Source organism: Rissa tridactyla, chromosome 1 (genome assembly GCF_028500815.1).
Source record: "Rissa tridactyla isolate bRisTri1 chromosome 1, bRisTri1.patW.cur.20221130, whole genome shotgun sequence".
In the NCBI taxonomy this organism is placed as follows: Eukaryota; Metazoa; Chordata; class Aves; order Charadriiformes; family Laridae; genus Rissa; species Rissa tridactyla.
Genome location: NC_071466.1, coordinates 70,880,766 through 70,897,201, shown reverse-complemented (window position 1 = coordinate 70,897,201; position 16,436 = coordinate 70,880,766). Strand labels below are relative to the sequence as shown.

At 37.9% G+C, this 16,436-nt stretch overlaps 1 protein-coding gene across 4 annotated transcripts in view; it reads left to right on the top strand.

Moving 5' to 3' along the window:
* NCK2 (NCK adaptor protein 2) overlaps window positions 1–16,436 on the top strand; it is an 89,733-nt gene that overhangs the window by 55,314 nt on the left and 17,983 nt on the right. The gene's annotated exons all lie outside the window — the stretch shown is intronic.

Here is a 16,436-nt window from a genome sequence, read left to right as displayed (position 1 = left end):
TGGGAATGTAATGTTGCATATAAATATTTTTAACATGCTTGTTTGGATTTTCTGAATCCTTAGTGTGAGGTGACATGGTGGATCATGGAGGGAGGGAGAGAGCAAGCAGGGGCGGGAGGAGAATCATGTGGAAAAATCTTAACAGGTTTTCTCGTATCACATCCAGGAGAATAAGATGTTAGTTTTGTTCCAGTTTGTCAGAGGTTGTGTATTCTCAGTGGCTGAAGAACTGTGTTTTCATCGAGATATCAACTGCTGATTGTCTCCTCTCATGCCAAGTCCTCTCACTCAGAAGTAGAAGGATGTAAACTGGATTGTTCAGCATAGCTATCATAGCAAAGCTGAATCACTGTATGCATGGGATTGTATGATGTGGCTATGTGCAGTGTCAGGAGTTAAGTTCCTGTGGGCCCAGGCGTTTCTTCTGCTTCCAACTCCTTAATATGTACTCTGTTCTATACTTGCACATAAATTCTTCACAACTATGTATCACATGTATAAAATAATATACTTTTGAAAAAATTTGAGTGTATTTTGAAGAAATATATTTGGAAGTCAGGTGACATGAATTTTTTGTCTTTATTTTTGCAATGATTTTTAATGGCCTTAAATTACTAGAAAATAAAAGGCTTTGCATATGGCTAGAAAAAGTTAAACATAGCAGTAAGTGATCATTTTACTTATAGAGGCAAAAAAACCCCCAAAACTCTACTAGTGGTATTTTGGGATTCAATGAATAAAACAGAAACAGATATGCACCTGGAGGTGTTTTGAGGTTATTTTTTGCTTGCGTTTTGGTTTTTGCCTGTGTTTTGTGAAGTCTGCCATAGGGCAAACTTGCTCTGTTGCAGTTTGCTGCAAAAAATACTGGCTCTTCAACAGAGAAATCAGAATTTGGGATTGGACTTGGTAGAAAGCAAAAAGGTTCACTTAAAAATAACATGGCAATAGCTCGTGTAGGTTTATCGCAGGCGTCCTGTGCTAGTGTTGTGTCTCACAGGTTAGGTTTCTTGGTCACTACTTCATTACAGTGTCCTCTATTGCTGAGCTGCCATAAAGTACGTGGTAATTGAGGGCTACAGGATGGGTGGCAGGCAAACAAGGTTATCACAAGATTTGCGATAGTAATATTGAAAATCATAGGCTTTTCTACAGGTACTCTTGGAATATACTCATTACAGTGCCAGCAAGTGTTACTATGCCTTCTCAAAGATTTGTTTAAAGAATAAGCTCCAACATCAATTAACTAGTTAAAATCGAAATCCCAGTTGTGACTTTAAGCTCCTTTTATATGGATTTGTGTTATTGAAAATACATACATACATATATATTTTGTCTAAAAGCTGTTTTATGAAAGGATTGCATTTCTGTTGTGAACATATCAAGTGTTTGTGTAAAATGCGGACAGTATTTACTTGATATAAAGAAACACATTTTTATTTATATCCAACAGAAAGGTGTTTAAGTGAAGGAACAGAGATGTGTCCTAGCATATATACATGTTTACCTCCCTGATCTTAACAAAGCTGCGTGCTGCAGGATGCTTCACTTCACTATGGTGGCGACCGATGAAACAGTGTGAGAAAATAGTTTGGTGGTTTCACGGCCGAGCCTTTGCATACGTCGCATCTTCCAAACCTCAGCCCTTTGCACACACTTACACAGGTTTTTAAGTTCTGAAGGACTGTTACAATATACTGATTCCCCTGTACTTTTTCAAATAGTTTTCTCGATGCGTTTGTTCAGCCGAGGCAGAAAATAACATGTGGTGGAGCCTAGCTTTTTCTTTTGCGGTGACCACATGTAGCTGTTAAACATACAGAGTGCAAAGCACCTCATGCTCGCACATCCTGTGACAGTGAGAAACTGCCTCAGCCATACCCAACCCACAAATTGGCTCAGGATATTCTTAACACCCCCCAAAAATGTTGGTGCTTAAAAGTATTCTTTTTTTTTATAGTTTAAGTGAACTGCTTAGCATAATGAAACTTAGGTCTGTGCTGTGCACCACGTATCTGTACAATTTTCTTTTTACCTTTCCTGAATTGGAGTCCTCAACTAAACTATAGTCTTTAAGTCTTGCTTGCGGTCTTGTACGGTAATTTCCTATTCAGAACAAGAAGAGCATGTGTCTTTCCTTGGAGGATCCTTTGTTCTGAGAGGCCATAAAAAAATGCACTTTTTTTTCCTTTTTTTAACAAAGGCTTGCAAATTGCAAGGCTGATGCTTGATCTAGTGAAACAGCGTTTGAAAGTTTTGCTGCGTGCAGTGAAACAAGTTCTTAAGTTCTCTTTATAGAAATACATCTATTTGTCTCATCAAACGTGCCTTTCCTAAGATCACAAGAAAATTCACATTAAAATACCCGCTAACCCAGCACAGATGGGAGTGGCGGTCAGGAGCATTAGTCCTTAAACCAAACCTGTTTCCAGCTTCAATCTTGAAGCTATTACCAAAATGTCGGGTACTGAACTGAAAATAAAAATAAAAAATTGTCATTTAATAATCAGCCAATAATGAATGTTAAGTCTTGTGAAATCTCAGGAGAGAAAGAGCAGACCCTTAGCTGCTTCCAGTGACAAGGCTAGCGGGCTTTTAAGGAGAGGGACCTGACATACCTGGACCCACCTTTCATAGTTGTGGTTCTCCAGCAAACGGAGCAATCCCATGGAGATGTGCTTTTCCCTACCTCTTCTTTAATCGATTACATTTCCTTGCGTTCAAACATATTTCATCTGAAAGCATTGTTATCGCACAAATGATGTAGTGTGTTGTCTATGTGATAGCCCATAGCTATCTGCCACTCCTGTGCTTATCCACTGTAATTACCGGTGGTTGATTTATAAATCCTTCTAGATATTCAATAAATATAAAAAGTACCAGCCATAGTTCAAATTGTGGCAGACGCCATAAGAGCTATTACTGTTTAATTAATAGTCCCCATAGTTGGCTGTTGAAGGTGCATCACCTAAATAGTTCTTAATCCATTTAGTCCGTGTTCTAATGAAAGTTTATGGCACCAGTTAATACATCAGTGTATTATACATAAAAAGCCAAATACACTATGAAAGTTTACTACCTTTACAAAGCTGCCTTTATCAGGAAAACTTTTAATCTCATCAGAGAATGAAGTCATGCCTTCTAATTTTCCTGGAACTCAGTTGACCGTCATTAATTGGATCTCAGTCCTTGAGTATGTTATTAATAGAATCCCATCAGCTTTACCATTGTTTGGCTTGTGGTTGGTGGAAGGTTAATGGGTGTGTGGGTACCTAGAACACGCAGCTTGGGGGTTTAAAACATCAGCCCGTTTTCAGCAATTTCTTAAGGCTTATGGAATTTCCATTGTATTTTACCTTTTTTTTTTTTTTTTTTTTAAAAAAGAACATCAGGAAATAAACCGTGCTCAGAGCCAGCTCTTTTAAATGTGTCAGGTGCATGTTAAAATGCTGATTAACACTTGATTAGCATATGTACATTAAATCAGTTACTTGTGGACTGAAAAACAGCTCACCTCAAATCTCAAATGACCCTTAGTAATTTCTGACTTTTGGATCATCCAACATCTTTTTACAAAACAATAGCCTTTTCTGCACCATTCACTTATTCCGTATATGGTATCTTCTTTTAGTCCTGTCATCCGGGAATTTTTCCAAAACCTTTAGCTTTCCTTAAGTGACTTGGAGACATTTCTAGACTTGTAATTTTTCTGTTGATGCCTGTCTGTTTTTATCACTTTTCTGTTTGATACATGTTACTTCTGCATTTATAAATCTCTTTCTTGAGTGAACTCTAACGGATATATAGCTACAGCAGACCAGTTTTAATTATGGAAACGTAGCGTATAGGCCACCTATTAAGCCTTTTAAATGATTCATCTTCTCATTCCCTTTTTTGTCTTAACTGAGTGATACTGCGAGTAAAAACTTAATGGCAATTTAGCCATTTCAAATTACCCTCTTCTGTTTGCTCATATTGAATGAAATCTGCTAATTATTACTATTCTTAAGGCAAAAGCCAGCTTCCAGGCCTGTGATTAAAATTTCATCTTCATTATAATGAAGTTTAAAATAGTTTCTTTGTACAGCATTTCTTTTATGGGGAGGGTATTTTTTTTTTATACATTTCAATTAAGTCTTGCTAAGCCAGAGGCCTCCAGCATGTGTCTTCCAAACTGTAATTTTCTGAAATATAGTTCTTCCCATGCACTGGGGGTGGGAAGGAATTCCCGTACCCATTTGGATGGAGAGGGTGTTTGCCAGCACCACCCCCAGAGCTGCCTCTGACCGCGGCTCCACAGGTTTCCCCTTCTGCAGCAAAGATGATCTCTACGCTTGCTGGTTCATCTCTGTCGTGCCGAACAGAAACCTTATCTGAAAGAAGCGATAATAATTAGGAAGCCAGTTGTTTGTGTAAGCAAAATAAAACTTCTGCATTTTTTCCATCCCTTTGCAAGTCATTTTCCTGGCAACAGCACAACTCCCCAGGCAGCAGCATGCCACGGGTGACTGATGCGTGCGATCCAGCAGCAGGGTGCCATTTTCATGGGAATCCATGATTTTCTGACTGTTACTGCTTTTGCTTCACAACCAGCACTGCATAATAGGGATTTCTTAAGGTGTCTGGTGTTGCTCCCTTTAGCGAACAACCGCATAAGAAACCTTGAAGGTATTTCCACTCGCTTCTTGGTGTGGGTTTTTGAACAGATGCCCAGCAAACGAAAGAAAGTTTATTAAAAGGTATTGAAAGAGAGATTGGAGGCAAAGAATAGAGGAGATGTGTTTGCAAAATGTGTGGAAACAATAGAAACACTAGACATGAGTGTTGGCAATGATGGCAAATAACAGTAATCTTGATAACATTTCACAGAGATATTTAAGTTGCCTGAGAAACTCTTCAAATCACTTCTTTATTAAGCTTCTGTAAGTCTGTAAAACATTTCAGTAACTTTTTTAGTTTTAATTTACTCAGTGTGACAGATTTTCACGTGGAAAGTAAGAATTGCCGAGTGATACGTAAAGTACAGAAACCAGTCCTTATTTGCATTACTGTTCCTAGTACGTTATTTCAGAAGTGTTGTGAGTGTCCAGGAGTATTTCTTGTGTTTGTCAGCCTTGTCTACCTGGGTCAATCTGTAGATCTGTGCAGCAGTTCCTGAGTGCTATATATACTGTTGCTTCCAGGAATCAATGGTTTTACACCTCTCCCCTTCTCCCCTGGTTATTTTTATTTATTTATGAATGTGAAAAAAACATTTTCACATAACTTCACATTTTCCCATTTGAGAGCTACTTAATACCACCTTCAGCATGCCTTTCTGGAAATTGTCAGGGAAGTTAGCTCTTTTTTCTTTAGGCAGTCACTGCGTAGTAACAAGCAGAAATGTGGAATAGGTAATTTCTTAATCCAGTGTTTTCTTAACACTGGAAAACATGGTTGGTTAAGAGGTTTACTGTATTTCCTTTTTAGATACAAATATTTCATCTCAAATATAAACTATTGCCATCATAGTTCTGCATAACGTGGTCATGAAATCCCCTTCTCCAAATATGTCATCAACGTTTAACACTCTTGTGTGTGGGTTAGTGGTCTTTATGTTTTTCGTTTTGTTTTTGGTGTTGAGGATTTTTTTTCTTTTTTTTAAAATATCTTAGTGGCCCAATTTCAGTAGTTCTGACATGGTATGTCTAGTAAATTTAAGAGCTATCTGTTAAAGAAAAGCTCTTTGTACAAGGTGGTATTATGACATTCATGAAATCGCTTCTAAATCTTTTCTTGACTACTGAAATTTGATGACTACTTAAGTCTTTCACTGGTGAAAGTTACTTAGGTGACTGTAATTGCTGTGGTTTTTAACTGAACTTTTCCCAGTTCTTCAGCACTAGTTATTAGAAGCGTAATCGTGAGAAGCATGCACAGTATTTCTGGCACAGTCGTAGCTATAAACTGAGTCTTCTGTACTCTTTGCTTGATGAATTTGTGTTTGTTTATCAGCAAACTGCCTTAGCCATATTAGCTGCAAGATCACAGAAAACACATTAAATTGGCAGTATGACCAAGTACGAGTTTGAAAATATTTCTATTAGTTCTTAATTAGTTGTTCTCAATTCTGGTATTTTCTGGACACTATATGAGTATAAAATTTACTACAGAATGAAAGAGTGGTGGAAATAAGAATAAATATGGTATCATTGTATAATAAGTACATTGTTGTATAGCACAGCCTCTTAAGTCTTGTAGAGCTCATGTTAATAAAAACAGAGCTGCCATATAAGACAAGTTATTTTAATCTCTTTAGAACTTTGAGTTCCCGATGTTGTTGGACTTCCTTGTCACAGACCTGTAAGAAATGCTAGTCTTTCCACTCAAATGCAGGCATTTAATAAATTTGATTTAAAAAAAAAAAACCAAAAACAAATAACCAACTAACCTTCAGAACTTTCTATGGTATCTAGCTACTCGTCAAATTATTTATCATGCATAAAGGTTTCTAAGAAGGAATGATATGAATTCTTTTCTTTAGTCAAACATCTCTAGTTGAAGTTAGCAGTAAAATGCCCTTGTAGAAATTCAACACAAGTAAGAGTATTTCTCCTGTGTCACTTTATGTTGCTTTGAAGCTTTCTAGCTTGTCAGAAAATGTGGACATGGCAGTAGTGTCACGTCTGACATGTCTCTTGGAGCACTGGATGAGGGTAAGTCGTCTGTATTGGCACTTTAAAACAGTCAATATACAGGAATTTAAGTTCATCTTTACAGAGAGGAAGTAGTCGAAGTTTTTATATACGACACAAATTCTTCCTCAGTTTCCAAGAGTAGCTTATTCCATGCTTGAATTTGTTCAGCAAAAGCACTTTCGCTGATGTGCTTCATCCTGTTTTTTAGTTGCATTGCTCAAAGTATGTTTGTTTGTGGGGCAGCATGGCAACAGTGGTGACTCTTCACCAGTGATGAAATTAAGGAACATGGTTTTGTGGTAGCGAGAGAAGCTGATAGGAAATCTGTTTAGGTGTGTTGTCCTTGGTGGTTTGGAAAAAAAAAAAAAAAGCTGGAACAATTGCGTTTCTTCCATCATCACAGTAATAATAGATCAGTCTGTTTGCATGGATTACTGTCATTAGATTCTGAGAAAGGAGAAATGGGAGATACTCACAGTGATTTCAAAACAAAGAAGAGATTTCTTTCATTCCCATCTAGAGCATGTAGAGTTAGGAGCTGGCAGTGCTGATACCACTGGAGTGGTAGCAGATGACTTGTATAATAAGGAATTCAAATGCCTTGCTACTTTCTGGAAACATACCTGCCTCCTGATCATCATCAAAACCTAGACTTAGCTTAAGTGGCTATTTTCAGTTCATTGATGATCTTTGAAGATCTAGAGAACACGTTCAATAGCATTAGCTTTGCACAGTGAAAATGATACAAGAAGATATTGTTGACATGGTAAGGTCTGCTATCTTACTATCAATTTGATTATACACAATGGCAGATGAATATGTTCATTTTGAATTAGTGTTACTATTATGCATGTTAAGATAGTTACCCAGAATGCAAAACAAACTCACAAATTCATGGTTATGGACCTATTTTATGCCTGTAAAAATTTAAATAACTTCATGCATATCAACTATGTCCAGTGAAAGGAGTATTAAAGGAATTGAAGTCTCTGCTTTGTGGAACTAAGATCTGACTTTCTAAAAAATACCATGTTATAATTCCTAAAGGAACATGTGTTTAAGAAGGAAAAAAAAATCTGAAATTGCAGAGCAGACTAGTGCAAAAAGCTCCCTAAAACCCAAATGAAAATAAAACACAAACTTCATGACCTGCAGCAAAAAGACTTGAAAGCAAGTTGGTAGATATTCTGGAGAACTCAAGGTACAGAGTAATGCTTCTTTTACTGCTTGATAAAGGACGTTCTCTGCCGGATGTATGCATCAGGCCCTTTATCTGATGCAAGGTGAAAAGCCAAAAGCAGCACTGAAAGCAGAACCTGCAGCTTTTTTGCAGTGCCCCGAGCTCCAGTGATAGCTGGAGATGGGAGCAGAAGTTTGCTCCTTTTTCAGTTTACAATTCCATGTATTTTATTCTGCTGAAAGTTAGTCTTACGTGAATTATTTATTGGGGTGGATTATTTAAAGGATTTGCTGCTTCAAGTGTTTGAAACAAACATATAGGAAAACATGATGTGTTCTACCTTTCAGCAGATTTTTCAAATATGGCAATTGCAGTAAAATGTTGTAAGGCTGAAGGCATAAAGAAATCTGGCTGGTTTGAGTTCACATTGCGTGAATAAATTTGTTCTTTGTATTGTATTAGAAGTTTTGTGTTGTAGGTACTTCTCTCCCACCTCCCCATGCAGTGTGTGCTTATACGCTTACAGGTACAATTTGACATTACAGATGGCAGAACGAGTTTTGATTTTAGTCATTATGTTTTGAAAAGATGAAAGGATCACCTTAATTCAATGTGGCTGCATGTACTGGTGTCTTTGGTGGTATTACTTCCCTCAGCTGTCACCTTCAAGGACCCTTGGTTTTGCCCTTCTCTGAGCCAATTATGTTTTAACATGTAATGGTGTTTGGCCTTAGAGCAAGCCCAAAAAATTAGCTCCCAAGGTAGTTTTGTTGTTCCCTAATAAAGAGAGTCACCCGCATTGCCGGTAGCTCTTCCTACACTTGTTCCAGCCGTGGAGGCAGAGCCTTTTGCTCTTTCACGTTAAAAGTTTGTGTCTGAACCCTCAACTCTTTTGATGTTTCATTTTTTCCATAGAATAAAATCCTTTAAGCAATCTGCTAATTATGTCTCCTCTTCTGAGGCGGTGAAATAGAGTATGTTTGGTTTTTTTTTCCCAAGTAGTGCCTTGTACTGGTTTTCTTGCATTGTGTTCCCTTCTGTCCTCCTTTCCCTCAGGTTCCTGGGAGGAGCAAAGTCAGCTGAAGCAGCAAAACCGGGGCTGCAGCGTGGGTCACCACATTGCGCCCTACTGCCTGGTTTGGACCCTTCCCATAAGCATGTGCTTATGGGGAGATGCGGTCACCACAGTTCTTCAGAAAATGTGATCTCGGCACACTCTGCGTACTGTCTTCTCCTTTAGCTTCACGTCCTAGCGTGTGAAGGTGGCAGCAGAGAAGAATCAGTCAACAGTTAGCTGATTTTGAGGTCTGCAGAGTATAGCTGGGTCACCCTTCTGAAGACCGAGCTGCGATGGCCAGCAAAAATCACTAGCCTGTATATGTACGCTCAGGGACACTATTTTCCAAAGAATTCCAGTGACTTCTCTTTCTACCATCTTAGCATTATCGGGGAATTAGTCTCATTTAGATGTGAGTATTTCCTCCAATATACATCCCTAAATAATTCTTTCAATATTGCCAAATCTCTTTTTTTTTTGAGGCCTTGGGCTGTCTTAACGTTTAGTCTTCCAAGGTCTTTTGGAGGATTAATTTGTTTCTTTTTCTCTATGTGTTTCCATTCGGGTTCCATTGCTTTCTGTTTCTCAGGTTTTTTGAAGACCTCAACAGTACGTGGCCATTCTGTGAAATGTTTTCATACCATGCAAACAAAATTTCTAAATTAGCATTCACACCAAAAAAAAAAAAAAAAGGGCTTTGTCTTAGAACGTACAAGAGAAGATTTCCTTCCTTTTTCTGAGTCTCAAAAATGTTTTGTTTTGTGGAGTACATCCATAGAGCAGGAATCAAGATGCGTGCAAACTATGCAGACACCCAGCATAAACCTGCTCTGGGAGAGAAAACAACCATTTCTGTTGTTTTTAAGGAGGACGGTTCCTGTGGCAGAGATGGCTTTCTCTGAGAGTCACTTCAGTGGTAAACATGATCGTTTACTGACAAGTAGTTTTTGTGGTCTCAGCAAACAAATTTGGACAGACACCGCTCTTAATGTGAACGGGTGGTCAGGTTGGCGGGGCAGGTGTTCAGGGGTGCTCTTTCTACCAGGTGACTATTTGTAGCTGTATTTTGCACCAGAAAGTTGATTTAGAAGTTTGGCCGTAGGCAGTCTAAACTATACGCAATCATTGCCATCACTCCTGCTTAGCAGTCTTTGGGACCTTGTAAATGAAAGAAAAGGGGAAGCAAAAGAAAAAAAGAAAGGGAAAATGTATTTTGATGTAGTGAAAACGCTGTTGTTCTAGTGCATGGGCTCTACAAATTTACAAACCCATAAGATTTTTTTAATTGTTCATTCAGGAAGTTGTTCTCCAGAACAGGAGATAAATTTATATTACTTACTTATAAATTTTATATTACTTACTAATTCATTACAGAATAAATTGTTTTAGTTTGTGTGTGAGTGCGGGGTTTTGTGTTTTGGTTCTGAGGGCCAAACCTCGGAGGAGACAGGCTGTTTTGTTAAACAAGCCATTTTCCCCTGTTACTTCCCCTTCAGTGATGGGGAGGCCTGGTTTTGCATCTGTAGTTGCAAATAACCTGAAAGCCCTTGATTAGTGAAGCCATAGGCATTGCAACTGAGTGAGGAAGTTAGTAAAGAAAAGGTGGTATTTACTTTGCTTTCTTTTCCTAAAAGGAGCTTTGAATAAAATTGCCGATCTACGACAGGCTTCTAAGGGTTTCTGAGGTTTCCAAAGAAAAAAGTAATACACCCCTTGGATTTTCTTGTAACATGGTATTTAATGTTTGAAAACATTTATATAGCATTGTCATTTGGACCTCACGGTAGAATTGCAAAGGCTTTACATCATGCTTGGTGTTGGTATGGGCCAGCTGGAGTAAAACACTGTAACCTCAAAGAGTAGCTGACCGTGTTACATTCAGGGGGGACTGTCCTGAGTGTTTTGCTGCTGAGAGATTTAGTCAGCATATGCATCATCATCTTCTAATGCATGTCTTTTGAGTTGAGGAGCTGTATAATTACAGCTTTGTAATTTATCTCTTCAGGTTTAGGCTTGACGATCTGAACTTCAATCTGTATTTCTAACACCTATTAAGTCTTTCATTTTCATGTACAGAATTGAGAGCAAATTTGAGTAAACAAGAAGTGGAAAGTCCAAGTTAGTGCTATAATTACCCATATCCAGAATAGGATCTCAGTTCCATCTCAGTTATCTGGAACAGTCTTTAAATTTGAGGGTCATCATCTTTACATTCAGGGTAATCTAGTTTGTACTTGCTGTATTATTTATTTTTTTTTAATAAAAAATTGAGTGGGTTCATGTTAGCAAGTTGGATTTATACCCTGAGCTGTCCTGTGCACCTCTTTGAGTTCATATAAATGTGAGAAAACTAAATATAAATCATCTTTCCATCAAATGCTGGAGGAGGAAGGGAAACATAAGCCATTGTGTACTTACTGAGGCACAGGAGCATGTATTGGTGTAGACAGTTTGGAGCACCTCACGGTGATTAGGGATTTCTTCGTCAATGTTCTGTTAATGTACATCAAGGGAACAGAAAGTACCGGGGAGTCCTACAGGGCTACTGGGCCTTTTCCCCATAATTTATAAATATGTTCTTAACCTAAGGCAGCCCTATCATTCTAAGGTAGTCATGGTTATTTTTCCTTATCGTGGACATCCTACAAAATCAAGAGAGCATCATTAATGCCAACCTCATGAAGTTCAACAAGGCCAAGTGCAAGGTCCTCCATCTGGGTCGGGGCAATCCCAAGCACCGATATAGGCTGGGCAGTGACTGGCTTGAGAGCAGCCCTGAAGAAAAGGACTTGGGGGTGCTGGTAGATGAAAGGCTCAACATGAGCCGTCACTGTGCACTAGCAGCCCAGAAAGTCAATCATATCCTGGGCTGCATCAGGAGAAGCGTGGCCAGCAGGTCAAGGGAGGTGATTCTCCCCCTCTACTCCACTCTCGTGAGACCCCACCTGGAGTACTGCGTCCAATTCTGGAGCCCCTACTAAAAGAAAGATATGGACGTGCTGGAACATGTTCAGAGAAGGGCCATGAGGATGATCAGAGGCCTGGAGCACCTCTCCTATGAGGACAGACTGAGAGAGTTGGGGTTGTTCAGTCTGGAGAAAAGAAGGCTCCGAGGAGACCATATAGTGGCCTAGCAGTATCTTAAGGGGGCCTCCAAGAAAGCTGGTGAGGGACTTTTTAGGATGTCAGGTAATGGTAGGACTAGAGGGAATGGATTAAAACTAGAGCTGGGATGATTCAGACTGGATGTTAGGAAGAAGTTCTTCACCACGAGGGTGGTGAGACACTGGAACATGTTGCCCAGAGAGCTGGTGGAAGCCCCATCCCTGGAAGTGTTCAAGGCCAGGCTGGATGGGGCTCTGAGCAACCTGATCTAGTGGGAGGTGTCCCTGCCCATGGCAGGGGGGTTGGAACTAGATGATCTTTAAGGTCCCTTCCAACCCTAACGATTCTATGATTAATAAGATTACAAAGTAGATGGAAATATCTTTAAATGATCACTATTTGAAAGCAAAGACGGTGTATTTAAAGCAAGCTGTCTTCTGTTTAAATTTGTAGACAGAAAATGGAACCACGGATCTTGAGAAACCCTATTCATTTTGTATGCCTTCTACTTGAGACTGAGACAGCAGTTTTCCTGTTCTATAGAGGATGTAAAATCACAAGGCCATTTTAAATTTGCCTAGTACAACTTCATCTACTTCACACTTCCACTGGGGTGCTTCCACTGGTACATGACGGGGTTGATGGAAGCCTTCGGATCATATGTTTGATGCCTTTGGAAACATCCCTTTCATTTTAAGCTCTTGGTCTAAAATGCACTGGGTACCGGAAACTTGTTATCTGGTACAGGAATTTGAATGTGCTTTTCCTGATAACAGATAGGCATGTTTAACACAGTCTAAATTACAAGAATTAATGAAGTAGTTGTTTTTAATATGGTTGTTGAGTTGATTTCTTTATGGAAGCCTCCATGGAAAATAGTGTTTGATGTATGGGAAACTTTGACACTACTTTTTCCTGTATTTTAAAAACATAGTGTTAAAGCAGCCTGGTTGTGGAAATGTCAGAATTTCACTTTGACATTTAAAGAAGAGCTTCCATTTTCTGATTTGTTCTAGTGTAGCTTTTTTTGATATTGAGCTTCTTGAAGAAGATATAAAACATCATTAATAGAGCTGTAAGGCTTCATTTCTGTATCACAAATGCAGTCAAAGATTTCTGGAATTTATAGCAGTGTCCTTTAAAGGGTGCTATTGATGGAGATGTTGCTTCTAAAATACTGACTATCCCATATGGATCTTGGCCTTTGAACATTCGTTTGGAAACTGGACGTGTAGGTGGAGGGGGAGAAGAAGCTGTGGGAGGTAGCAGGCTGAAAATGTGCAGAAATGGTTGGTTTTTCTTTCTCCGTAACAGGAGAAACTTCAGTCTGCTGAATTCCTTTTTAATAAAGAAGCAAAGACAATTTAAAATCATAAAAATAATAATAATAAATAACATAAAGCTAAATGAGAATGTCTGATCTGGACATTCCAGCAGTCAAGAAATTATGTGTTTATCTCTGTATTGGGTGAATTAATTACGAATTTACATAGTTTTATGTTTTTCTTAAGATTTTTCCCTGAAAAGTTAATTACTACTTTCTTAATACATTTTTTGTTTTAAAAAGATAGTGTCCACTTTGCATACTTATTAACTGTATGCATTAATATGCAATATAATTCAGAGCCTTAGTATTAGGAGATGAATGACTGACTTGATGAACAGAAAAGGACATGTGTGAAGCCAGATGAAATTGCAATTCTATTGAAATGCAATCATGATTTGAAGTATTTTAAATAAAAATTGGCTAAAATGTTGAATAAATGTTACCTGTAAATAAAAACGGGGTTTGATAAACTTGCTTATTTTTGCATCTAACACAAAACACTTGATTAGTAAATTGAAAGAGAATTTCCGGTTACCTTCTCTTCGAAGATTTTTAGAACTAGGAGAGCTTTTCTGTAAAACTTGGTTTTATATTTGAGGAAATTAAAAAGTATTTCCATCTCAGCTGAAATTGATTTCTTAATTTTTTTATATAAGTCACTAAACAGAAATTATTTAAAAATATTTTTTCTAACTCTTTCAGGGATGACTATTATTATTCGGTATTTGAACAAGTCTTGCTTTAGGTATTTATACTGGGAGTTCTCCTAGCTCGTTTGTTTGACTTCCTTAAATGTATCAGCCTCAATCTTGTTTTGCTTGAATGTTTCAGCTGTTTAACTAAAGTTGTCTTAATAGGTTATAGTAATGTTACATTTTTTCAGCTCTGGAGTGCCTTGTTTCAGTTTGAATTGTTATAGGTTTCTTTTCAAAGAAGAAAAACATTATTTAAAAAACTGATTAAAATTAAAATATTTTCATAAAAAACCTACTGTACTTACATTCTTTCTGGTGGCTTCTATGATAATTTTTCTTAACCATAAAGCATTTTAGTCTAGAAGGATAGTACACAAATTGAGGTGCATTGAAATTTGTGTGAAAAATTTTACAAGTAAACGCTTTGTTGTTTTTTTTTAATTCAGAGAAGAATGGCCAGTAATGTAAAGAAACTTCAGTTACTGGGTAATTTGTAATGCCAATGAAAGGTCCTTTTTTTAATTATTTTTTTCCCATAAACAAATTTTCAAATACTCAATTCACGTTACGTTTAAAACCCGTGCTTTGACAGCCTGTGTTTCAGTTGTGGCAGTATAGATAAGATTTAAAGCAGAAGCTGAAGTAACCATCTCCCAGAACTTTCTCCCTTTTTCTCCTCTTTTCAATACCTTCGTTTTTACATATTAGTTAGTTTGATACCCAACAGCTGCAAACTCAAGTGCTGAAAGGCGTTGCCATCCAGTGCAAACTGGGAAGTTGGGAAAGGGCGTTATCACATACAAGGAGGACAGCAGCGCACAGCCCTGCAAACCACAACCCCAGCACCACAACCAGGGCCCAAGGGGCGCTGCCCTGCTCCTGCTGACCCATCAAAATCAGCCTGGCGTTGCATTCATCTCGCTAAAATCATGCCAGTTAGTCACCTTTTGAGAGAGACGTGCATCACGGGTTGATCTTGGGGGACTAACGTGATTGCAGAGCATGTCTCTTTGGGGAAGGCACGGCCGGTTTGGGCAGCCGAGGGGCTGGCGGGGAGGCAGGAGGTGGGAAGGCACAGGGATCTTCACTAGCCCTGCCTGCCTTTCCAAGTGGGCAGAGCATCACACTTCTGTTTCTGGAGGATTTAAAAAATAAAAGCACCTACAATTTTGCACCTACAATTTTACACCTACAATCCACAAACTTAGCTTAAAGAGATAAAAACAAAATACACGATTTTCTACTCACTTTTGTTTCTGATTTACATGTAAATGCGCTTTTAATTAATCTCTAGTATCAGTTCCTGTGTTTTGACTAGGTGATACAGCGTAACCTGGGCTTTTGATTGAGAAAAAGCTTGTTGTGTTTGTAAACAGACTATGAAAGAAAGGTAGTATTTGATGTACTATTAATTCAAGATATCTATTTGATGACCCTTACCATACTTTAGTTAATTTTTTGACAATTTACAGCTTTGTAATACTGTATAATAACTGATAGAAAACTCATTTCAAACATTAAAGGCTGAATGCATGATATAAACATCAGTTTTGACTTGTTATGAAAAAGAATCTATTAAGAAATATAAATACAGCAATAAAAGAAAATAGATAAAAAGTTGATTTTTTAATTGCCACGTGGAGAGGGAAAGTAACAGCATTACACAGCAGCATTTGTTATTATATTTCCAGCTGTATAGTCAGACTTAAAACTAGCTACCCCAGAAGTGAAGGACACCATTTAGTAGAAATCTAGTCCCTTAAAGAGGAAGTAGTTTCCAAGAATGCAGTTGTATTGAGGTACTTTTGTTACTGGTTTTGCAGTGTTTTTTATAGTTTAAAGGTCACGTACATTTAGGGTGGTGTGTGTGGGAGAAGCCCTCCTTAATTGCTCTCGATATTTTAATAAGAAGTTGTTGGAGGCTTCCTAAGCAGTTGTATCTGGCATATTTAGTGGCATGGACTCTTTCACTGAGTTCTGGTTGAGGAATCCTGTTCTGGAAATTAGTGTTGCCTTTATGATTTCTCAAAGCAATAGTTTTCTTGTATTGCACCTTTTTTTATGAAAGGCTTTTTTTTTTTTTTTTTTTTACCTGTGAACTTAATGTGCAGGTAAGCTGCAGAAAATATTTTTGCTTATGATTTATGTATTAAAATCAGAGAAGGTTTTAGAAAAGATAAGTTGGGAGAATTCAGATGACAGTAGTTTCACTTGCCAGCTGTTTTTTAGAAATTGGCTTTGGGTATTGACTGACTTTTTTTATATACAGAAGATGGGAAAATGGGAAAGTCAGTAATCTGAGGTATCAAATAAGCTTAAAATTCCTTTGGAAAAGAAATGCAACTGTACTTAGTATATATAAAAGTTAAGCTACGTAAAAGATGTAATAAATTTA